Source organism: Anoplolepis gracilipes, unplaced genomic scaffold (assembly GCF_047496725.1).
Source record: "Anoplolepis gracilipes unplaced genomic scaffold, ASM4749672v1 Contig18, whole genome shotgun sequence".
NCBI lineage: Eukaryota > Metazoa > Arthropoda > Insecta > Hymenoptera > Formicidae > Anoplolepis > Anoplolepis gracilipes.
This window is the reverse complement of record NW_027328669.1, coordinates 1,302,215-1,327,317: the sequence shown is the minus strand read 5'-3', so window position 1 is coordinate 1,327,317 and position 25,103 is coordinate 1,302,215. Positions and strand designations below refer to the sequence as shown.

Here is a 25,103-nt window from a genome sequence, read left to right as displayed (position 1 = left end):
CGATTTGATCAATATCACCAGCACTTTCATTGATATTCGTAATAATCTGCCCATCAACTGAAACAAATAAACAATGATAACCCAATAATTATACTAAAATTTACAGTAAAAAATTTAAATTAATAATAATTACTATTTTTTACATGTTTTAGGATGAAATTGATTATTATCAGCCAAAACAATTTCTGCGTAACCTTGCATACAAAGATGTGTTTGTATATTTTCAACACTACAGTTTTTTTTACACAATCCACATAAAGACGTATCGTAATCCTGAAAACATTAAAATACAAATATTTTTTGCTTTGATATATTCAATTTTTTATATTTTTAGTTCATTATATTAAGATGTATGGATTTGCGCATAATTAAGGTTAGAATTGTTAGTAGCGAAATTAGCAAACGCGTTTATAAAATATAGATAAACATGCATAAAACTTTAATGTTAACTTATAATTCAATTAATGACTTATATTTGACTCCATTTTCAAAATACAATACTGTTTACAGTGTTCACTATACTCGCAGCGAATGTTCGCTAAAAGCTAAAAAAATTTAGCGAACAGTGTTTATTCTTTAGCGAACTGCGAATGACTACGTGACCTCTATTCGCAGCGAATTTTTCGTTGCAGAATTGGCATCTTTAGGGATTGTGAGAGAAAGAGAAAGGCGAAGAAGAGAAAGAGAGCGCGGCGACAAGATGACGCGGCGGAGAGCGCACGCGAGAACGCAAACAGAGAAATTTTTTTCAATTTTAATTATAGGTTTTTAAATAATAATAATTTTTATATCTTAATATCTTAAAATTATAAATCTGGGAAAAAGGTGACAATACGAGTCAGTCGCAGTTGGTAAGGCACAATTTTTTTAATCCGTATTAAAATCAAACAACAAATTAAAATACATATAAATTGGTTTGACATAAAAATGAAACGTACGTTGGCCTTCTTTTTAGGCTATCTTCAGCGCAAAATTGATCGAAATACAATCAGTAGGGTCGGTATGTGTATGAAGTTAGCACCGCCATTTTGAAAAAAATAAAAATAAAAATTGTGCTGTGTTGTGCTAGGTTTGTGCTATATTGTGCCGCAAGAAATAATAAAATATCTCCAAAAACAAAGCGTTAAATAAAAAAAAAACGATTTTTTTGCCTGCACCGCCATTTTGTTTTATCATAAAAAAAAAATTGTGCTGAATACAACTTAATGTACTGTATATTGTGCCGCAAAAATTAAAACCGTCCTGCTTTTCGTTTCAGAAAAAAAAAATAAAAATGTTAATTTTTCAAAAGCAACAGTTTATAGCTTATAACTTTCGAACCGTAACTGATAACGCGATTTCTCCACTTGTGCTGAATTGTGCTAATCGAGACGAATAAAATAACCCAAGAAAAGTCTCAGTATATCCCCGAATGTTAGCCGAAGAGCGATGGAAAAAGGTGGGGGTGGAAATTTAAATTTTTAGAAATTTCTCCAGTTGTGCCGGATTTTCTCGCGCGCGCGTGAAACATTTCTTTTATTTTACTTTCAAGATATATATTCATAATAAGATAACTTTTATTAATTTTTATATTTAATTTTTTCTATTTTCTAAACTTCTATCTTTTTTGTTCGATAGAACGAATCAATGTGCGATATTTATATACACTAAAAATAAAAAGTGTTTAAATGTGTAGTGTATATTAGAAAAATAAAGTCTTTTTTAAAATAGTATTATTATATGTATTTAAGTAATGTAAATATGCAATTTTTAAAATAAGAAAGTAATAAGTGTAATCTTTCTTATGTTATAATTTGTAAGATATATATATACAGGGTGTCCCAGAACAACCTTCCGTCCGTAAAATGACACATTCCTGACACAATTCTAAGACAATTTTTCCTTTACCAAAATTTGATTTGAAGCGTAGTTTTTGAGTTATAATCATTAAAAATAGTTAGCACATCACACATCGAGTATAGAAGGCAGGCAGAAGCGGCGCGGCGCACCGCGAGCGCGGGCGCAGCTGACCGTCCGACAAGTGATTACCGCCGCATGAGTCGCTAATTATTTTATCTTACAACATAAAATTATGCTTTAAATAAAATTTTGGTAAAGAAGAAAATGTCTTATAATTACGTCAGGAATAAATGTTCCTTAAAATAATGTCGGACGCTGCAATCAGCTGATTGCTACACGCGATGTGTCTCTCAGCTGAGCCGGAAAATCAATATATCGATCGGTCTGATATCATCGACGACAATGTCGATGACAATCGAAGGAGCGTCGCCGTCGCGGAGACGGTTATTTCTCTCTCTTTTTCTCTCACTCACTCTGTCCTTTCTTTTACGCACGCACTCAGACATACACACATCGCGTGTAGCAATCAGCTGATCGCAGCGTCCAACGGCCGGCGATCCGGAACAACTTTTAGTCATTAAAGAAACATTATTTTAAGGAACACTTATGACGTAATTATAAGACATTTTCTTCCTTACCAAAATTTTATTTAAAGCATAATTTTATGCTATAAGATAAAATAGTTAGCGACTCATGCGGCGGTAATCACCCGTCGGACAGTCAACTGCGCCCGCGCTCGCGGTGCGCCGCGCCGCTCCTGCCTGCCTTCTATACTCGACGCGTGATTTGCTATTTTTGTTTATAACACAAAAACTACGCTTCAAATCAAATTTTGGTAAAGGAAAAATTGTCTTAGAATTGTGTCAGAAATACGTCATTTTATGGACGGAAGGTTGTTCTGGAACATCCTGTTGTATATATATGCTATGCTAGGAAGAGGAGTTGCGTGTCCTCTTAGCATCTCGCGTGCGTCATCCCCTCCACTCAGAGTTGGCGAGCTCTGTTGTCGCGTCCTCTTCCTAGCATCTCGCGTGCGTCATCCCCTCCACTCAGAGTTGGCGAGTCCTGTTGTCGCATCATTGTCTTAGCGTCTCTAGCGCGAAGTATTAAGAGCATTTCATAAGTCTCGTAGAATAGAGTATCGCAAGCGAACAAAGCAAACGCCAGGAATTTTTTGCAATGGGCTTAATCTCGAACCTGATGTCATTGTTAAAATCGGCAGATTTTAAAGATATAATAGGAAACGATGGTACCATTACACCACCGAGTTCCAACTTGTATACACAACTTTCTGCTGCATTAGATCATGCAATAAAACCGAAATATGTGTATATTATTTTAAAGTTAAATCGTTATAATGTTTATAAAGATTTACTTTTATTTCGTAATATTAAAGTAGAAAAGAATGATTCAAACATCACGGAATCAACGATCGACACATTAAATAATAGCCATATGATGTCATTTTCGATTAACATCTCAGATATATGGCCGCAAATTTTTGATGAAAAAGTAAAATATAATTTTAAAAATCGTGGTAAACGTAATACACGTGTATTGCGGCGCCACGCATGAACGAGTATACTCTATGAGCGAGTATATAATGAGATAAAATTGCCGTGTGCACTTAGTTTCAAATGTGCGAAAATATCACAAACTGGGATTTTCTTGATCGTTATTGGCAAATGTGGAGAATGTAAGTGCAGTTTCATTGGACAAATTGCAAATGAACCAGAAAAAAGATGTCATAATGGAATGCACAATCCATGATTACGATTCAAGTATTAAACATAATAAAAAACGACAACTAAAAGGTCTAGATCGCAAGCAAGTTGCTTATGAATTAGTAAAGGGTAAGACCCTTCCTTGTATATGGAAAAGAAAACGTGCTGATTTTTTAATGGATGTTGGAGATGACGAGCCTGCACATTTATATTCGTCTGATGTTCTTCGTAAAACCAAACAAGAACGGCAAGACAGATTATTGGGTATAACATCTACTAATATATTTGACAGCCTTTTTGTTAATGAAATACAGTTCACGATACGAAGGTGCGATTAGATTTATTGGGTTGGATTCATTAGTCGTCGTTATTGGACTCGAGAACAGTTCGCCTTATATGAAAAATATTATATGACCCTATATATTGACGCTACTGGATCCTTAATAAAAAAAATTAAATTATCAAATGGCGAATTGTGTTCGCATATATATTTGTATCAAGCAGTTGCACAAATTGCTGAAAAGACAGCTCCTATTTTTCAAATGATTTCTGCATCACAAAATACAAATAGTATTTTGGTTGCAAGAATTTTTACGGACCGGAGCAATGTAAAACTCTACATTTTCCTCTCCTAAAGAAGTAATTACCGATTTTGACAAAGTTCTACTCGGAGCCGTTGCAAGAGCATTTGCAAGATCTATTACTTTGAACGATTATTTATCTACGTGTTTTGCTTTACTAACTGGCGTAGAGATGCCTCTACCACCTTGTTTTTTACGATTAGATGTGTGCCATTTTATGAATATGATTACTAGGTGGAACTGTTTTTCTGGCAAACCGCCTATAGTAAAATCATTTTTTATGCGTGCAATGGCAATCTTAAGAAAGCAAAACACATTCCACGAATTTGAAGAAATTACGCGTAATATTTTAATTCTCGCGGTAAGTCCTTATCAAGATAACAATTTAACGATGAGAGCACAAAACAATTTAACATCATTATTTCAAGGCAATGCAGATGTATTATCAATAAATGATAAAGATTTATCGATATGTCACGAGTATAAAAGCAATGAAGATATTTTAAATGATGTGGATGCAGCCGAAATAAATATACATCATTGGGTTGATATAATATATAATAATTGTGTCTCTCAAGTAAATAAGTTACAGGAAACCTATGATATTAATGGGTTCTATTGCATAGATTTCTCAGAGAAATTTAAAGCATTATTAAAATACTTCCCGCTATTTAGTGAAGTTATGCCTGTAATATTTGGTTATGGTTGTAAAAATACGACATCTGCAGCGGTAGAATCAGAATTTAATGATTTAAAAAATCGCACATTAAAAGATGTGTCTTTACCAATGAGAGCTGATAAATTTGTCAACAAATATATTTCTTGTTTCTCGGGTAAGATAAAATTGGCAATGGTGGAAAAGTCAAAAGATAATTTTACAGACATTAATGGTGTAAGCGAAATTAATAAAAATAACAATTTATTTACATCTACTGATATTTCCGCTTGTATAGATAACGATTCAATGGAAGAATTAACGGAATTACAAGCCGAGCAAAATTGGCGCAACAAAAATACAAGGAAACAAGTTGTATGTCGCTATGCAGATGCATATCCTAATTTTGATGCAAATAGAGATAAATATGTAACCTTGCCTGCAATACCGAATGGGAATTATTGCAAAAATGTCAAAAATGGAAAAGTTACACTAATAGTAACAAATACTTGTGGTTTTGATAGCTTATGTCAAATATTATCTACAAGTTTAGTAAATAACGACACATACAATAATGCATTATTAGAAACATCGTCAAAATTAATAACATGCGCATAAAGTATTGATAAAAGAGGGACTAAGTGCACATTTCTTTAGAGAACGTGCTAAATTACTATGCAATCTCAATCAATTAAAACCGGATATTAAAGAAAATGCTATAATAAAAGTGAACGTCATTTCTAATATAGGTAATCTAATAACTTGGTTGCTCGAGAATATTCCAAGTTTTACAAAAATAAATACGTGTAACACATGCAATCGTGTAAAAATACGTAGAAATATTCTATTTATTAATAACACGATAATACATGAAAAAGGAATACGATTTTTACAGGAAGCGTTAAATGAACAGTTTGATATTCATCCAATATGTTGCGGAAAGTCTCAGCAATCAAACATCATATATGGTCCGCATTTAATTATAGAAACAGAATATGATAATCAAAGACCGATAATGCTATCCGAATATCCCGTAGAATTAAGTGTAACTTGTGACAACAGATACATCTTATCAGGGGTGATTGCATATGAAGGCAGTAATGATGTAGCCTCTGTAGGTCATTATATCGCTTATAAATATTAAAATAGGCAAAAAATGGCTTTACTATGATGACAATGCGCGTAAAGGTAAGTCAGGTGTCATTGAGGAACAAACATTGGTCAAAGGTCACATATGCATTTACATCCTATCATAAAATGATTAAAAAACATTTGAACGGTATATATGTTATCGCACATTGACTCGCTGTGTCGAAAAAAGTTAAAAAAATTAATTTTCTTAAACTTAAAAACATAAAAAAACATAAAAAAGATAAAAAAAACTTAAAATAAAAAATTTTTTAAAATTAAAATATGTACTTAAAAATGTTTTAAATTTTCTCTCTCTCTCTCTCTCTCTCTCTCTATATATATATATATATATATATATATATATATATATATATATATACAGGGTGGACCATTTTAATCCATCCAGTCGAATATCTCGAAAACCAAGTTCGGGAGAGAAAAATGTTTCAGACAAAAGTTGTATGGTTTCGAGGAGGCCATAAGATGGTACCATTGGTTTGACCTTGAAAAGTCATTTGAAGAGCACGTGAAGGTCACTTCAAGTTTTTTAAATGGAACACCCTATATATTTTTACATATTCTTGTAGCTCATCTCAAGAGCTTTCCAAAACACTTATAACAAAGTATTTTTCATTAAGTATTTTTTGAGTTATAAGGCTTCAAAGTTGCAGTATTTTGACATATAATACAAGATATCTCATAAAATATTCATTTTTTGATTATCTTATTCTAATACTTTTATGCACAGACTAACGAGACGAATCAATTGGCATAATTAAAACACATAATTATGTTAAAGTAAAAATCTGAATTTGCAAATAAGTTACACATTTTTACTTTAACATAATTATGTGTTTTTTTTACACCAACTGATTCGTCTCATTATTCTGTGCATAAAAGTATTAGAGTAAGATAATCAAAAAATGAATATTTTATGAGATATCTTGTATTTTATGTCAAAATACTGCAACTTTGTGCCTTATAACTCAAAAAATACCTAATGAAAAATACTTTGTTATAAGTGTTTTGGAAAGCTCTTGAGATGAGCTACAAGAATATGTAAAAATATATAGGGTGTTCCATTTAAAAAACTTGAAGTGACCTTCATGTGCCCTTCAAATGACTTTTCAAGGTCAAACCAATGGTATCATTTTATGGCCTCCTCGAAACCATACAACTTTTGTCTGAAACATTTTTCTCTCCCGAACTTGGTTTTCGAGATATTCGACTGGATGGATTAAAATGGTCCACCCTGTATATATACCTTACAAATTATAACATAAGAAAGATTACACTTATTACTTTCTTATTTTAAAAACTGCATATTTACACTACTTAAATACATATAATAATACTATTTTAAAAAAGACTTTATTTTTCTAATATACACTACACATTTAAACACTTTTTATTTTTAGTGTATATAAATATTCCACATTGACTTGCCGTGTCGAAAAAAGTTAAAAAAATAAATTTTCTTAAACTTAAAAACATAAAAAAACAAAGAAATAAAAAAAACCTTAAAATAAAAAATTTTTTAAAATTAAAATTTGTACTTAAAAATTTTTTAAATTTTCTCTCTCTCTCTCTCTCTCTCTATATATATATATATATATATCTTACAAATTATAACATAAGAAAAATTACACTTATTACTTTCTTATTTTAAAAACTGCATATTTACATTACTTAAATACATATAATAATACTATTTTAAACAAGACTTTATTTTTCTAATATACACTACACATTTAAACACTTTTTATTTTTAGTGTATATAAATATCGCACATTGATTCGTTCTATCGAACAAAAAAGATAGAAGTTTAGAAAATAGAAAAAATTAAATATAAAAATTAATAAAAATTATCTTATTATGAATATATATCTTGAAAGTAAAATAAAAGAAATGTTTCACGCGCGCGCGAGAAAATCCGGCACAACTGGAGAAATTTCCAAAAATTTAATTTTTTTCTGCCCCCACCCTTTCCCATCGCTCTTCGGCTAATTCTCGGGTATACACTGAGACTTTTCTTGGGTTATTTTATTCGTCTCGATTAGCACAATTCAGCACAAGTGGAGAAATCGCGTTATCAGTCGCCGTTTGAAAGTTATAAACTTATAAACTTTTGCTTTTGAAAAATTGGCTGTACTGTTAATTCTAATTGTCTGACGTCATTCTGCCATTAGGAAAAGTTGTTGCGCTCGACTTGCACAATCTGGCACAACTGGAGAAATTTCCAAAAATTTAAATTTCTTTCCACCCCCACCCTTTTCCATCGCTCTTCGGCTAACATTCGGGGATATACTGAGACTTTTCTTGGGTTATTTTATTTGTCTCGATTAGCACAATTCAGCACAAGTGGAGAAATCGCGTTATCAGTCACGGTTCGAAAGTTATAAGCTATAAACTGTTGCTTTTGAAAAATTAACATTTTTATTTTTTTTTTCTGAAACGAGAAGCAGGACGGTTTTAATTTTTGCGGCACAATATACAGTACATTAAGTTGTATTCAGCACAATTTTTTTATGATAAAACAAAATGGCGGTGCTGGCAAAAAAATCGCTTTTTTTTATTTAACGCTTTGTTTTTTGAGATATTTTATTATTTCTTGCGGCACAATATAGTACAAACCTAGCACAACACTGCACAATTTTTATTTTTATTTTTTTTCAAAATGGCGGTGCTAACTTCATACACATAGTGTCGGTGCACCATTTGTGGCCACTGTTCCATTTCTGGCCACTTCAACGAATTTTTTAAATTATTTAGTCTATGATTCAAGTGCGCGCTACATAAGTGGGGAAACTTAGTTCCTTACATCTCCACTGGTTACGTTGTCCGCTAACAGCTGTAAAGTTTTTTCTTTTCCGACAAAACTAATAGATCTTTCCAACGAAATTATTATTGTATTCTTCTGTATTTTCTTGTACAAATAGTTAAGGATACGAGATAAGTTAAACATTAAAATAATTGTATAAAGACACGATTGTGAGTAACCTCTGTATAATTGGTGCGCGGAAAGTCTAAAAGTTAACCTCAATATGCGTAATTATGCATTTGAATCTACAAAAGAAAAATAATGGGTGTCGAAAAGTAGATCACATATTGATCTAATTCTCTATTTTTAGCCATGGGATGGCTAGAACTGGTTATTGTATTGTAGGATTAAAAACGCATTATTTAACATACTGCATTCCTCAGAGCACTGTTATTAGAAGATAAGTTTTATGTGCGCGCGTGCGACGTTGCAGGCGATAGCGGCTAGATCATACGACACGAGTATCTAGCATTGTTTATAACAGAAAAGTATCGGTTCACCGTTGCGTCATTAGCGGCTAGATCATACGGTGCGAGTATCTAGCATTGTTTATAACAGATTAAGATATTGGGAGAGCACAATGAATCAGTGCAGTCTCTCAGGGCAGTCTGTATTTAGCCGTCATTCTGTGCGTACACCATTATATTATACTCTATATCCTCAATAAATCCTTTTCTTATTTTATAACATCTTTCTGTCCCCCATATCCCACAGTATTATCCCAGTTGTGGCCAACAATAGTGAGTGTATTTTGTAAAATTATGAAAATGTAACACAACTAAGTAGGGAAATAAAGAGAGATCGAACTCAGGGATCTGAGGGGGTTCCCCCGCTTACCTCACCCCCTGGTACTGATATGTCCGTGGGTGGAGGAGAGGTACCAAATGTCCCCCGGATTGAGGGGAAGGGGGGATACAGATGGTTCTGCAGGTGGAGGGTGGTGGAGGGAGTGTCCTCTCCGACTGATTGTAGAGGTCTGATGGTGAGAGAGAGGAATGTCAATTGTTATAGGTAAAATATTCCCCCTCCCCACTATGTTTATCCATGATGTATATTTGCAATAAATAATTAGACTATTAATAATAAATACATATACATTTTTTATAATATCCTCACTATGCGAGCCCGTCCTGAAATGTACGGTATTTTAAAATTTGAAAAATAATTATCTGTTTTTCATCATCACTATAAAATATGTATTAAAACTTACGTGAAAGTCCCGCCTCTGGCGACGTGTCTGTTTGACGTCTCTTGCGTAAACTTAATCTAGCAGTTCGATCTTCATTTATTCGAGGGTGACGATTTCCTTCGACTGTTGCGATCGCGATCGGGCGCGTTGAGTCTAAAAATTGTTTGATTTAAATAATATATTTTATAATTTTAAACCCGATAAAAGTAAAAATAAAAACTTACCATTCGAATTCTGGAGAAATCGATGAAAATGCAACCGAAGAAATTCTATGTGCTCATCAGCATCGCTCTCTTCCTCACCAAAACAGATCCGCGATTCGATAACTTCTCCGGCGATGTTCAAAAGTTCGCGAAAATTGCAAAATGTCCGAGGCGGAATAATACCGCGAGCACCACGCTAGGACACTCGCCAGCGAACTTTCCGAAGACGCGATATTTTTTTTCGTCGTCGCTTGTTAATCCTGATAACAATTTGTCAAATTTCTTGCCACACAAACTCTGTGCCAGCAAAAGACAAATTTCTACAACGTTTTTAAGATTCGTCATGATAATTAATTATTTGCACTGTAACTCACGTGATGGATAAAATTCAAATTCGGAACTTGAAATGCATTTTTTCCAATACGGAGAACCATATTTATACATTTTAAAGAAAAAGCCTCTTTAGGAAGAGGAGAAAATTCTTTGATTTTGCATTGGTCGGGTTATTAAACAAAATGTGATAGGACATTACAATGCAAAACCTTCGAAAGAATGTTTTATTATTATATTTTCTTCTTTTATGACGGATTAACGGTAAGTTCAAAGAAAGTTTTGGAAATAATCTATTTCCCACGTTTACATTTCTCTTTTTGTTACGTACAGTAATAAACGATTATTCCTTTTTTGTTACGCGAAGTAATCTTTATTATTTTCTTTATTTCCGCGGTGGCTCGTTATAAGAAATATGTTGTGAAAAATTTCAGTAATCTTTCTTATTTTCTTTATTTTCTCGCTAACTATTTATAAGAAATATATCGTAAAAAAAATTTCGGAAAAACCAACAAGCAATAAACACTTATTCCTTTTTTTTTTTTGTTATGCGAAGTAATCTTTATTATTTTTTTTATTTTCCCGGCGGCACGTTATAAGAAATATGTCGTGAAAAAATTTCGGAAAAACCAGCAAGCAATAAACGATTATTCCTTTTTTGTTACGCGAAGTAATCTTTATTATTTTCTTTATTTCCGCGGCTCGTTATAAGAAATATGTCGTGAAAAAATTTTAGTAATCTTTATTATTTTCTTTATTTTCCCGGCGGCTTGCTATAAGAAATATGTCGTAAAAAAATTTTGGAAAAACCAACAAGCAATAAATAAATATCTTTTTTTTTATAACTTTTATATGTGACGCAAGGTTTTGTTTTTTTTTCTTGGCGCGCTTTAGAAATTCTTTCTCTAAATTTATATTGAATACAATTTTATTTATATATATATATATATATGAAAAATTTTCTTTTATTATATTTTTCATGATTTTTGTAAAACTACGTTATAAAAATATTATTCTCTGAACTTTAGACGCGACACAGACAAGCTATGGAGAGTAACGTACATTTTTATAATCTATTTTTTAAATTGATTTAAAATTTCATGCACATATAATTTTTTATTATTCTGCGCGCGCATTTTCCCCACCACTTTTCTATTTCATCTTTCTAATTTAAGTATTCGGGAAAATTAAGTTCAGTCGTTTCCTGCCATCCGAACTAGCAAGTTCAACTGTAAAAGTTTGATGTTTTCGTTTGTATTCTGAGCGTGATTATTCGAACTTCGATTTTCTACGCAGAAGCAGCTATCATGGACAATCGTAAAGAAATTTCAAATTTCAAGAAATCCTTGTATTCAGTCAGCGCTTCTAAGTCAGAATGCAATTTCGTGGGAAAAATCGAACTGCAACGTATGTTGTTATCTACAACATATGGCCTGAATTCATCCTATACGAAGAAAATTCATGTGGGCCTTATGGCGTCGGATGAAGAGGAACTGGATTTTCTACCGATTGTTAAATTATCATCTCATAGCGCTGAAGGAATTTGCTTTGATATGGAATCGTGGCAGAAATTTCAAGAAAACATGGAACAGATGTCTTTGTACTTAAACGGCGATAAAATTAAACAGAGTACGATTATTATCGACAAAATAATTATAAATTTTACTACCGCATATGGTGTTAGAGCTGTGCTAGTAGCGTATCGCGAAAACGTGCAAGAAGATCTTCCTTCCGAAAACATCAAGGATACGAATGCAAAGGGACCTACACGGAAGAAACGGAAGAAAACTTACAGCGTTGCGATAGTAATGCAGATAGCAACCTTTCTGGGACTGGAAAATATAGTTGTGTAAACGCTCGTTTGAATCAACTAAATTTAATTTCCCACAGTGTCAACGAATGTGAGCGATATCTAATGAACGAAATAGAGATAAATCTTCCTATCAATAGTAACATTAATAACAGTATTATAAAACTTCTGATCAAGAGTAATAGCAAGGAAATAGAACGTAACGTTCGCATTCAGCTAAAAGATTTATCATTTCTCGATATATACTTTGAAATAACATTTTTAGAAATAATCTCGCTTTACCTCAATAAAATTGTACATATGATAGTAACAAAACGAAAATCATTATCCCAGGAATATTTTCTTCAATTATTCATTTTGTAAAAACTTCTTGAATAACTTTGATTTTGTAAAAAATTTTAAATATAAACGTTACATATTTGTACATTTAAATCTATTGTCGATTTCTTTCACCCACTCCTCTTTCCCATTTTATATATAAGTAGTTCCGTTACTTTTATTGTTGAAAGAGGATGTTCCGCAACCTCTTTCAACAATAGGCGCGCATCGTAATATAAGCCACCGATAATACTATTTCTTTCGTTGCGTCATACCGTCGCGTTTGACAGAACCTGCACGTTCCTGTGTTTTATTTGTATTATCCTTTTTTCATTTTCACAGGCATGACGTTATACACGGTCACCTACCATGTGACGTCATTTGTTTTGACGGGCCATACCTGCCCCACGTGCAGAACGCCAAAGCGCTTTTCCGTCCCACCACCGTCACCGTATCCGATATCACTCCAAGAACCTGCCCCGCTTGCAGAACGTCAAAGCGCTTTTTCCTCCCTTCACCAGCACCGTAACCGATATCGGCCCAAGAGCCATACCTGCTCCACTACGTAACATAAATGCCTTATCTAACCTTTACTCTAGTAAGTTCTTATTTAGCTCAGCACACCAGGACTAGGATCAGCAATACAAATTACCTTGAATTTGCTTTGAATTATTTTTCGACATCATTATACGACTTAAAATACCAGATGTTTGTTCAAAAAGAATCTTATGTAATCCAACTTGTGCACAAGAAATGATAAATAACTATAAATATTAAAATTAATTATTTATTTTGTTGTTATGGAAACTTTATTGCTATGAGACTTCTGTAAAAAAAGAATGACGAATTTTTCATTAATTACTATACAGACGAACTTCATGCACTACAATGCACTTTTCATATAAAAAAATTTCTATTAATTCTTTTTTATCTTCCTTATCTTATAATAAAACTAAGAATTATATATATATATATATATCAAACTGAATATCTTATACGACATTTTGTATTTATAATCTATGTTGCATTAAAATTTAATCTTTCTAGTGATTCTAGTATATTATTAATTAATAATGATTTAAAAATGAAAAAGAGTAAAAAAATAAAGTTTACATCATTCAATCTTGAAAGTAAGTTATATAAATTACCTTGAAATTACTTAAGGATTCATTCGATATAAGGTTCTCATAAGAAATTATCACTTCAGTCGTTCTTAAGACTTGAACACAAAAACCAAAATCCGACAGCTTTACTCTGCCATAAGTCTTTGCGAGACTATGAACTTATGCAAGAACATATTTTAGTTCACTTGATGTTTTCTCGATGCCATTACAACTGAACCCTATAAATTAAATATTATCAATACATTAATTATGTAATAAAATAAATGTGTTATATATTTATTAAACATATATAATTAACCATAATACTTAAAACGCTAGTCGATAGAAACTATCCTTTAGTTCACGTTTTTAAGAAAATGTCAACTTTTATAGAACATGATAAAATTATTCTTTTATATTTTATAATCTGTATTCCATTAAAATTTAATCTTTTTATACTAATTCTAATATATTACTAATTAATAATGATTTAAAAATGAAAGAGTAAAAAAATAAAATTTATATCATTCAATCTTAAAAGTAATATAAATGTATAAATTACCTTGAAATTACTTCAAGACTCATCCAATATAAGGTTCCTATAAAAAATTTTCGTTTTGATAATTCTTGAGACTTTAGCACAGAAACCGAAATCTGACAGTTTTACTTGCCATGTGTCATATGTCTTTGTGAAACTGTGAACTTGTGTAATAACATATTTTGGTTCACTTGATGTTTTCTCGATGCCTCTACAACTGAACCCTATAAATTAAATATTGTCATTACATTAATTATAATGTATATAATGTAATAAATGTGTCATATATTTTGTTAAACATATGTCCTACTATTCTTAAAATAGAAGAAAGCTAATGTTACAGTTCCCATCAAAATTTTTAAAATATTTGTTTAAATTGTATGTCTTAATTAATTTATGGAAAAAAATTATAAATGCTTTTTAAATTGTACACATTCGCTAAAATTAAATATTATAATAACAATAGTACAATAATATTAAATAAATTATATATGCATTGATTTAGAAGTTTCCATTGTTTTTTTTTAGATATGACTGGAGATTGATGAATTTTCAGACATATTATATGCCTAAGGATATTTATTAATGTTATGTCAACTTAATTGGGTCAACAGTCTTGGCAAAGCTATGAATTTGTATAATAACACATTTTAGTTTATTTGATGTTTTCTCGATACTTCCACAACTGAATTTTATAAATTAAATATTATCATTAGATTAATTATAATTTATGTAATGTAATAAATGTATTATATATCTGTTAAACATATATCTTATTTTTTTTTTAAAGAAAAAAACTAATTACAATTTACATTTTAAGTTTTGAAATATGCGTTTAGGTTGTATATTCTATTTTGCCTAAATTAATTTAATTTAATGATAAATTTAGTATATTTGATCCGGAATGAGTTAAATTTGGCCATGACTGCATATTAGAATTATGATTTTAAAAGTTTGGAATTATGTTCTGTATGCTGGAACTTACTCAACTGCCAACACTCGCAGAATTCTGTCTCAACTTATCATTGTAGTTACGTGGTTTGTTAAAAGTTATGAAACTTTGATTAATATTTGAAGGTATCTCCTGGCCTTCAAGGACGGATGGATTACTTGCATGCCTGCAAATGTATGACGTGACTATAATAATGTTATAATCTTTAATTTCATATAAAAAATAATACAAAACATCAAAAGATTATCCTTAACAAAAATTTGAAGCTACTTAATTTATTTAATAATATTGTTACAACAATAAACTTTAAGTTATTGCTGTATATTAACAATAACATACCTCTCCTGAGTCGAGGTGGACTCGAAGAGTGTAAAGAATTGTAACACCTACCATGCGACGACGCAATTTCTGAGACGCGGCTCCGTCGAGGCTCGTCTGCCCTGGCTTGAGTGTCGCACGCAGGAATCTCTTCGTGGAAACTCTCAGAACGAGACACGATGCGCGAGTAGACGAGACAGCGGCGAAGTTCGTTGCCGTCCTTGGACGAGTTTAGACGTGTCTTCTTGCGCTGTTACGCATTATATTTTTTAGTATATAGATGATATAAAATAAAAAAATTTAGAATATAATATAAATTTTCTTTCACCCGTTAATAGCTATAAGACGTACATATATTCGTCAGGGCCAAAATCAATAGAAGAAGACAGCGGCAAACACAGGCGAGGCCTATATACGCCATTTTCTTCTTCTTCTACTGATTTATAGCATATAGCTCTTAGTCAGTCTACCTACTTTGTGGTTAGATTGAAATGATAAGAGAATTAAAATAATGAAAGTAAATATATGTATAAGTACGTGAAATAGTAATGGAAGAATTATAATAATTTAAAAAATATAAGAGTTACTTACAATTAATCCAAAAAAATAACGAGTAAAAGCGCAAAAGAAACACGTCTGCACTCGTCCAAGGACGGAAAACGGAAACGAACGCAAAATTCATCATTCATCCATTTCTGACAAATCGCACACCAGCGCACCGTGCGACGAAACTTACGAATCTTTCGGGCGTATAGAGCCTCTTAGGAAGAGAGTGGCAAACTCTCACGCAATAACGTAACCTCTCTATTTGATTTTTTAAAATAAATATAAAGCTGCAAATATTAATATTATTTTCAGTTTTTCGTGTTTCGTGCACATTATAAAATGCTCAGTAAAAGCTTTAACGCTTCTATCCAATCAGAAGAAATGAGGAATTACATAATCGAGTTTGCTACTCTCTTCCTATATAAGTCTCTAACCGGTTATGTTCCAACTTCTTCGTATTTTCTAATTTTAAAACTTTCTTCTTTCTATATATTCTCTCTTCTTCTCCTTATTTATTTCTATTGCTTATTCTTCTTCTCTTCTTTAACTTCAAAGAATTTAATTTAATAATATTTAAATATTTAATATATATACATATATATAAATATATATCAATATTATTATCTAATATTATATTATTTGTATCTAATACTTTCCCTCCCTCCCTCCCTCCCCTCCCTCCCTCCCCCCTTTTCCCTCCCTCCCCCTCTCTCCCTCCCTTCCTCTCTCTCTCTCTCCCTCCCTCTCCCTCCCCCTCTCTCTCCCTCCCTCTCTCTCTTTCTCTCTCTCTCTCTCTCTCTTTCTCTCTCTCTCTCCTTTTCTTATCTTTTCTTTTAACGGTTCGTGTAAAATAAATATTATTATATATCATCACCTAAAAAAATAAATATTTTTCTTTTACACTATTTAACAATAACTGAACACACGAAACATACAACAATTATTAAATATTATAATTATTTTTACACATAATATAATATATATTGTATATATATATACTTACTTCTTTTCATTCATCATCACTGCTTCATCCTATTGATAAATTTGCCTTCTCTTATAAATATTTTTTATTACATCTTCTGTGACACGACACAATAATAATAAGCTTATAAGAAATATTAATACCGCGATCATCACAACATTTAACCTTTATCACTGTCATAAATCGACACGATACACGAACCGTCATTATCATAACCGCGATCAAGTCCGCTTCATACCTTAATCCTCGTGACAAGCAAGGAAATCGTCTTTTTCAAACGCCGTAAGTCCTTTCCACTATTTGTCTTGTTCTGCACTGTATATTGTTGTATCTATAATAATACATAATTACTTAATTATGCTTATTACATAAAAATTTTTATGCAAATTCTTTTTTAATACTAGAACAGAAAATTTTTACCTTTCTTCTTCATCAGTTCTAGGATTTGATATTAGTGTCATCAAAAATGGTACACATGGATATCCTTTATCACCAACAAGTATGCCGTCTAATTTATTTTCTATATATCGTATATATAATAAAGAGTTTTGAAATATTCGACTATCATGTGCGCTACCAGGCCACTATAATATCCAAAAATTCCATCCGAGGGCCAACGACAGTCTACATATAAACAAATAAATGAATAATATATATATATATACAAGGTAGGCCATTTTAATCTATCAAACAAATAAATTCATTAAACAAACATAGTACATACTTGCATTAAGTGAAAAATATCCTTTTCTATTTCTATAGATTTCACTTATATTTTGAAATCTTGTATCGAGTAATCTGGGTACAATCAATAGCTCCGTCCATACCAGGAAGACCAATAGCTCCATTCCCTTTTCCAAGATCGTTAAATAACCGCCGATTTTAATTTCGAGCATCTTGATCTCATGACATTTTTATATATTTTTTAAATACACTAGCTATTAATAAGTTTACACGAAAAATTATTCTGGATATAATTGGTTGTGAAACAGTCATCGTATCACCAAGAAGAAGCTGAAAATATCAAATATACAATTATTTTATTATTTTATATTTTATGAAGTATTATTAATTAATAAACTTAGAACCCTAATAAATATATTCTATTATTATGTATGTGTGTGTGTGCGCGCGCGCGTGCGTGGGATCCAACAAAGCTCATTTTACCGACAAAATCAGTTCTACCAAGAATCTTTTTTTTGGCTGCACAGATCAATAAATCCTTTTACACAGTTAAAGTTTTAATAATAAGTTCTGGACGCTATAATTTATGTAAAAAATTTCACTTTTGTTATCGACTCATTGAATTAATATTTATTTAATATAAAATTTCTTTAATTTATTCGAACGAAAGATGTGTCCCATGCTTGGAATAACGTGATAGAATATAAGTAAATTTTTGAAAATGATTTTAAAAGCCTAGTAAAAAAGTTTTTTAGTCGAACTTTTTAGAAACTGCTTTCATACATATACGATGTATGAAATCGAGACACGAGGTAGTACAGAGCAATTTTTAGTTGACCGATCTCGAGATAGATGGAGCTGCAATCTGTTTGTGTAACAAGGACAGTCGCCGAACAAACAGAAAACGTATAAGGAGCAAGCGAGATAGCTAACATGAAAGAGTCCGAAGGCTGGTCGCGAGGATTTCTTTATCTATTATTTTTTATATCATATATTATCTCACTATAGAAAATAAAACTTTTTTATTTCGCATTTTATCAGTTTAAAAATAATTTTAATAGATTAATGAGATTCTTATGATTAAAATGACATCAAATATGACATAAATCGGATGATTTTTAATTAATCAATAGTCATAATTATGATTATCTTTTTAATTAAATATTATCTAATTTATGTTGTGTTTGGTGTCATTTTAAACGCAAAAATCTCATTAATCTATTAAAATTATTTTCAAATCGATAAAATGCGAAATAAAAAAGTTTTATTTTCTATAGTGAGATGATATATGATATGAAAACAATGGATGAAGGAATCCTCGCAAACGGGTCTTCGAAACGCTTTGATGTCGTTTATCTCGCTTACTTCTTACTCGTTCTCTCTCTCAGTTTAGACAATTCGCGGAGATTTTATCTTATCATAATATAAACATTTTATAAAATAAAAATTGAAACTTTTATTTCGCATTATATCGGTTAGAAAATAATTTTAATGTATTAATGAGATTTTTGTAATTAAAATGACACCAAACACGACATAAATTGGATTATTTTTAGTTAGAAAGATAATCATAATTATGATTATTGATTAATTAAAAATCATCCGATTTATGTCGTGTTTGATGTCATTTTAATCACAAAAATCTCATTAATCCACTAAAATTATCTTCAAACCGATAAAATGCGAAATAAAAAAAAATTTCAATTTTTATTTTATAGGATGTTTATATTACAGATAAGATAAGATCTCCGCGAGACTGGTGAGTCGTCTAAAGAGAGAGAGAGAACGAATAAGGAGTAAGCGAGATGAACGACATCAAAGAGTTGCGAAGTCTCGTTCGCGAGCTTTCCTTTATCTCCAGTCTTTCGTATCATATTTCATCTTTCCGCAGAAAATAAAATTTTTACATTTCGCATTTTATTGATCCGAAAATAATTTTAATGGATTAATGAAATTTGTGCGATTAAAATGACACCAAACACGACATAAATCAGATAATTTTTAATTAATTAATAATCATAATTACGATTATCTTTCTAATTAAATATTATCCGATTTATGTCGTGTTTGGTATCATTTTAATTATAAAAATCTCATTAATCACTTTCAAATAAATTGCGCAATAAAAAATTTTATTTTCTATAGCAAGATGACATAATACGAAAATTGTAGTATTATCGACAATTTTAGTTCCTCTTAGATGAGGGCGCCTATCCCATCGGAGTTCGAGATTCAGTGTTGGATCCTCAATCTTGCCAACCTGTAAATGCAATTCAAGAACAGTCAATTATTTGCCAATTATGCTTAAAATCTGGTCACGACGCAAAATCGTGTCAACAAAGTAAAATCGAAAACCAAGGCAATAAGACTACTATAACCTGTCAGTGGTGCGACAAGCCAGGTCATACGACTAATAATTGTTGGAAAAAACAAAACGAAGAACGTAGAGCGGAAAATAAAAACAAAACTGTCTGCCAAATTTGCAATAATTTTGGACACATCGCCAAAGATTGCCGATCTAAAATGAATCAACAAGCGGGATCAAAAGATTCTTCTTTCTGCCGTTATTGTAAGGAACAAGGGCATCTCCTCGAAGATTGTCAAAAACACCTTACTAATAATCGAAAAAATAATTCGGGAAACTACAACGGTCCCTCAACGTCGGGTGCACCACAGGGGACCGAAAAGGGAACGCACCCGTCCAAACCATAAGCGCTAATTTAGACAGCCCTGAAAGAAAAGTGCGGCCCGTCACGGTAAATTTAGACAAACACAGTCGCGTGCCTACTATTCAAATCAACATCGAAAATATAATTATTCGTATAACCTTTATGTTAGATACAGGATCCGGACAAAATATAATCAAAGAAAATTTAGTACTTGAAAGAACAGATATTAATTATTCTAACATTTTAAAATTAAATGGTATTAACAAATACCCCGTTTATACACTAGGGGAAATTATATTAATTCTCTTCGGAATACCAGTTACTTTTCACATCGTATCGAATGACTTTCCGATCTCGCAATCCAGAATTTTGGGAAATGATTTTTTCAAACAAACCTCATCAAAATAGATTGCGCACGAGGACATCTGGATGTATCCGGAATCAAAATACCGTTCTTATCATCAGAAGCGATTATAGTACCTTCGCGCTTCGAATCGTTATTTTATGTAAGAATAGAAAATCCGGAAGTTAACGTAGGATACATACCACGTATAAAAATAACACATGGAATTTATCTGGGAGGTACTATCGTAGAAAACATATCTGGAAAAGCGTATTTGAATGTAATAAATACATTAGATGAAGAAACGGAAGTCCATGTTCCAACTTTACATTTAAATCCATTATACAATCTATTTAGTGATTACGAACCAAAATACGAGATCTTAAACCGAGAAGAACCAACAAATGGGAGAAAAATATTCGACGACTATAAAAGCAAAATTAACACGGAAAATAAAACCGATAATGAAGAGTAGATTAATGTCATTATCGAAGAAATTGATAGTGAAGACGAAGAGGAAATATTGACCCTAGGGAATGGGAAAGAAAATGAAAATAAAATAAAAACGAACCAAGACAAAAAGGGGACCCAAGATAATTTAAATGACAGATTTGTGGATAATCCAATCATTCTTGGAGAGGTAAATTTTCCATCCTCTCCTAAAAATTTAAACAATCAAATTGTCCTTGAAGAGGTAAATTTTCCATCCTCTCCTGAAAATTTAAATAATCCAATCATTCTTGGAGAGGAAAATTACCTAACCTAACCTAACCTCTCCTGAAGATTTAAAAATCCTTAAAGGAAAAACTGTCAAAGCCCTCAAGAAAAGAAAAATTCTGGGATTTCTGAAGGAAGTTTCCAAACCTCAATAGAAAATCCTAATTCCGTCGATTACGAGGAGGGAAATTGCCAAACCTCACTACGTGATTCGACTCTTATTTCCAAAAAAGGGAAAAGTCTTTTACTCTTCCTATATTAAATTTCCAAAGATTGGATTACCTGAGAGAAAAAATGATAACGAATCAGAAATCTCTCATATTTCATTAAAAACCCTCTTGACAGAGGCACAAAAATACAACATAAATATTGAAAATTTGATTGGAAAATTTCAAAGCTCTAAACATAAAAGTAAACCTTCGTCAAAAATTTTTAAATTATCATTAGAAAGGTCTCAAGAAATTTTTGATGGATTTACGTGAGAGGGCAAATCAAAAAATAAAGAAAAAACAACAACTTGAAAAAGTAAATTCAAAATATCGCCAATGTTTCATAATGTCTGCGGAAGAAGAGACGGATCGCCCTACAGCGATTTTCAAATTATTACGCTTAGACCACTTAAATGAAACCGAACGTACAAGCGTAGTAAAATTAATAACAAATAGTTTGGACCGATTTCATATTCCTGGAGAAAAATTAACTGCCACACACGTTTTACAACATCGAATATCTACGATAGACGACCAACCTATAAACACTCGCCAGTATCAATTTCCTCAAATACACAAAGAGAAAATAAATAAGCAGGTAGAAGAACTTCTGGAAGGAAAAATAGTAAAACAATCACAATCACCATATAATACTCCCATATGGATCGTGCCAAAAAAGGAAGATTCCAAAGGAAACAAACGATGGAGGATGGTTCTCGATTTTCGAGCACTAAACGATAAGACTATCAGAGATGCATATCCTTTGCCTAACATCATTGATATATTAGATCAACTGGGAGAAGCCCGATATTTTTCAGTGTGTGATTTAGCATCTGGATTCCATCAAATTAAGATGGATCCCATGGACAGTCATAAAACAGCTTTCACCACTCCATTTGGACATTATGAATTTGACCGAATGCCTTTCGGCTTAAAAAATGCTCCTGCTACTTTTCAAAGATTAATGGATCTAGTATTAGTCGGATTGCAAGGTGAAGAATTATTCGTTTATATGGACGATATTGTCATTTATGTCACTTCTTTAGAAGAACATGAGAAGAAATATAACGTTTTAACAGAACGACTCCGCGAAGCTAATCTAAAATTGCAACCAGACAAATGCGAATTTTTAAAAACAGAAGTGACATACTTCGGACATGTAATCAGCAAAGATGGTAAAACCGGACCCGAAGAAATTAGAAGCAGTAGAAAAATTTCCGAGACCAAAAACACCAAAGAGCATTAAACAATTTTTAAGATTTGCGGGTTATTACAGACGGTTTAGACCAAATTTCTTTAAATTAGCTAAACCACTGACAACCTTGTTAAAAAACGACACTCGTTTCGAATGAACTTTAGAACAAGAAGAATCCATGCCCTAAAACGAAAATTGTGTGAAAAACCTGTTTTACAATATCCGGATTTCTCCAAACCATTCATTTTAACTACAGATGCTTCTGGAATAGCAGTAGGAGGCATATTGTCGCAAGGGGAAATAAATAAAGATCGACCTATAGCATATGCCTCAAGGACACTGACAGATAACGAATTAAAGTATAACACATATGACAAAGTATGACAAAAAGAAGCACTAGCTATTATCTATTGTGTCAAATTTCGACCGTATTTATATGGAAGAAAATTTACTATGATTACTGATCACAAACCTTTAATGTGGTTTAAAAATGCACAAGATGCAAATATGAGAATTCTTCGTTGGAGATTAAAATTAGCAGAATATGACTATAAAGTTGTATATAAAGCAGGAAAAATTAACGTAAACGCGGATGCGCTATCAAGGAATCCTATAGATATCGATGAAGCAGACTGTAAAATTATATGCAATAAAAAATTTTTAAACCCGAATAATTCTGAAGACGCACAAATAATCTCTCAAATGTTGGAGGAAAGCGACGACGAAGAGGAAGACGATGACTTTAAATTATATCTGTCTGACTCTGAAAATGAAGAAAAATTACAGGATGATAATTCAATCAATAATGATATCGATATTTTCCCATCGGAAAAATTAAATTCATAAATTACATTATATGATCTTCCTCAATAAAATAAAATTCAAATCAGGAGCCAAACTACTAAACAGAATATTGATAAGACTAAAGCAATACATGAAATTCATAACAATCAAAAAGAAATCGAAAAGGTTGGAGAAAAGATCGATCTATTAAATAAAGACCTTGAAACCGAAACGGAAGATAAAGAAGAGGAAGGAAATCTTAAAGAAAGAAAATTTAAATAAAAAATTATAGAAAACAAAATAGTAAAAATTAATATCATAGACTCTCGAGAATTATTCTTCCTATGAAAAGATAATTTAGCGTATTTTGTCGATATTCAAGGAAGGCCTCTGGATTCCGGATTTTTAAAACTTTTCGAGCGCAACGAGATCCCGAGCCTGGGCATTCTCGACTTAGGTAAAACTAAGGCCATAAAATATAAACATCATTACCATGTGACTATGCCCATTAGTGAAGGACTACAAGAAAACCCTACGGTTACTCTCAAACAAATTACCGAAACTATAAATAATTTACGAGACATAGTCGACGACCTGAAATTGGAAACAATTAGCATCGCTAAAATTGACTTTGTGTTAACAATGTTCCATGGAGCAATATTAAAGCACAACTACAATTAAAATTTATTGACGTCTTTACTAAATTAATTATTTGTCATGGGCAGATTAAATATCCACCGAAGGATTTGAGATCTACCATAATAAGTGAAATGCATTGTTTACCCATAGGCGGACACCGAGGAGCAGTGATGCCAGAAGTCCGACGAGAACAACGCACAACCACAAGCGAAAACAGTGTACGTGTGTACTGAGTGTACGTGTGTCAATATTGCTCCAGGCGAAAGTCCACTGTAAAAAAACCTAACGCGTCATTGGTGATACCCCATGAGTCGTGAGGAAAATCACCATTCATTATTTTAAGTTACTGACATAAACGTATGTGGTCAATACACATTTGTGTGTATACGTTAGTATACGTTTTATTATATATTGCCAATACATGTATATGATAAAGTTAAATTAAGTATATTACCGTTATTACATTGCATATACTATATTATTTACTTTTTAAATATAAAGTTTCTTGCTATTAATAATATTTTTATAGTCTTTATTAATTCTTTTTTTATTAATTATTTCCTTGTATTGTATTAAATAATTTTTACATCCTTGTGTTATACATTTAGAGTTGTAAGAAAACGCATTGTTAAAAAGCATTTAACGCAGTTACGCGTTACGCGTTAAATACTTTTTAACAATGCGTTTTCTTACAACTCTAAATGTATAACACAAGGATGTAAAAATTATTTAATATAATAAAAAGAAATAATTAATAAAGACTGTAAAAACTATTATTAATAACAAGAAAACTTTATATTTAAAAAATAAATAATATAGTATAT

At 31.7% G+C, this 25,103-nt stretch overlaps 2 long non-coding RNA genes and 1 pseudogene across 2 annotated transcripts; 1 reads left to right on the top strand and 2 right to left on the bottom strand.

Moving 5' to 3' along the window:
- The first annotated feature begins 7,682 nt into the window (after window positions 1-7,682).
- Window positions 7,683-13,592, top strand: LOC140675749 (uncharacterized; annotated as a pseudogene).
- A 721-nt stretch (window positions 13,593-14,313) lies between these two features.
- LOC140675752 (uncharacterized) lies at window positions 14,314-16,154 on the bottom strand. The gene is made up of 4 exons (XR_012048451.1): window positions 16,104-16,154; window positions 15,585-15,762; window positions 15,228-15,360; window positions 14,314-14,466 (listed from the first exon to the last, which is right to left on the bottom strand). It is a non-coding gene; the product is annotated as an uncharacterized lncRNA (long non-coding RNA).
- Window positions 16,155-17,083: 929 nt separating this feature from the next.
- LOC140675755 (uncharacterized) lies at window positions 17,084-18,051 on the bottom strand. The gene is made up of 3 exons (XR_012048452.1): window positions 17,765-18,051; window positions 17,461-17,664; window positions 17,084-17,371 (listed from the first exon to the last, which is right to left on the bottom strand). It is a non-coding gene; the product is annotated as an uncharacterized lncRNA (long non-coding RNA).
- Window positions 18,052-25,103: the final 7,052 nt, after the last annotated feature.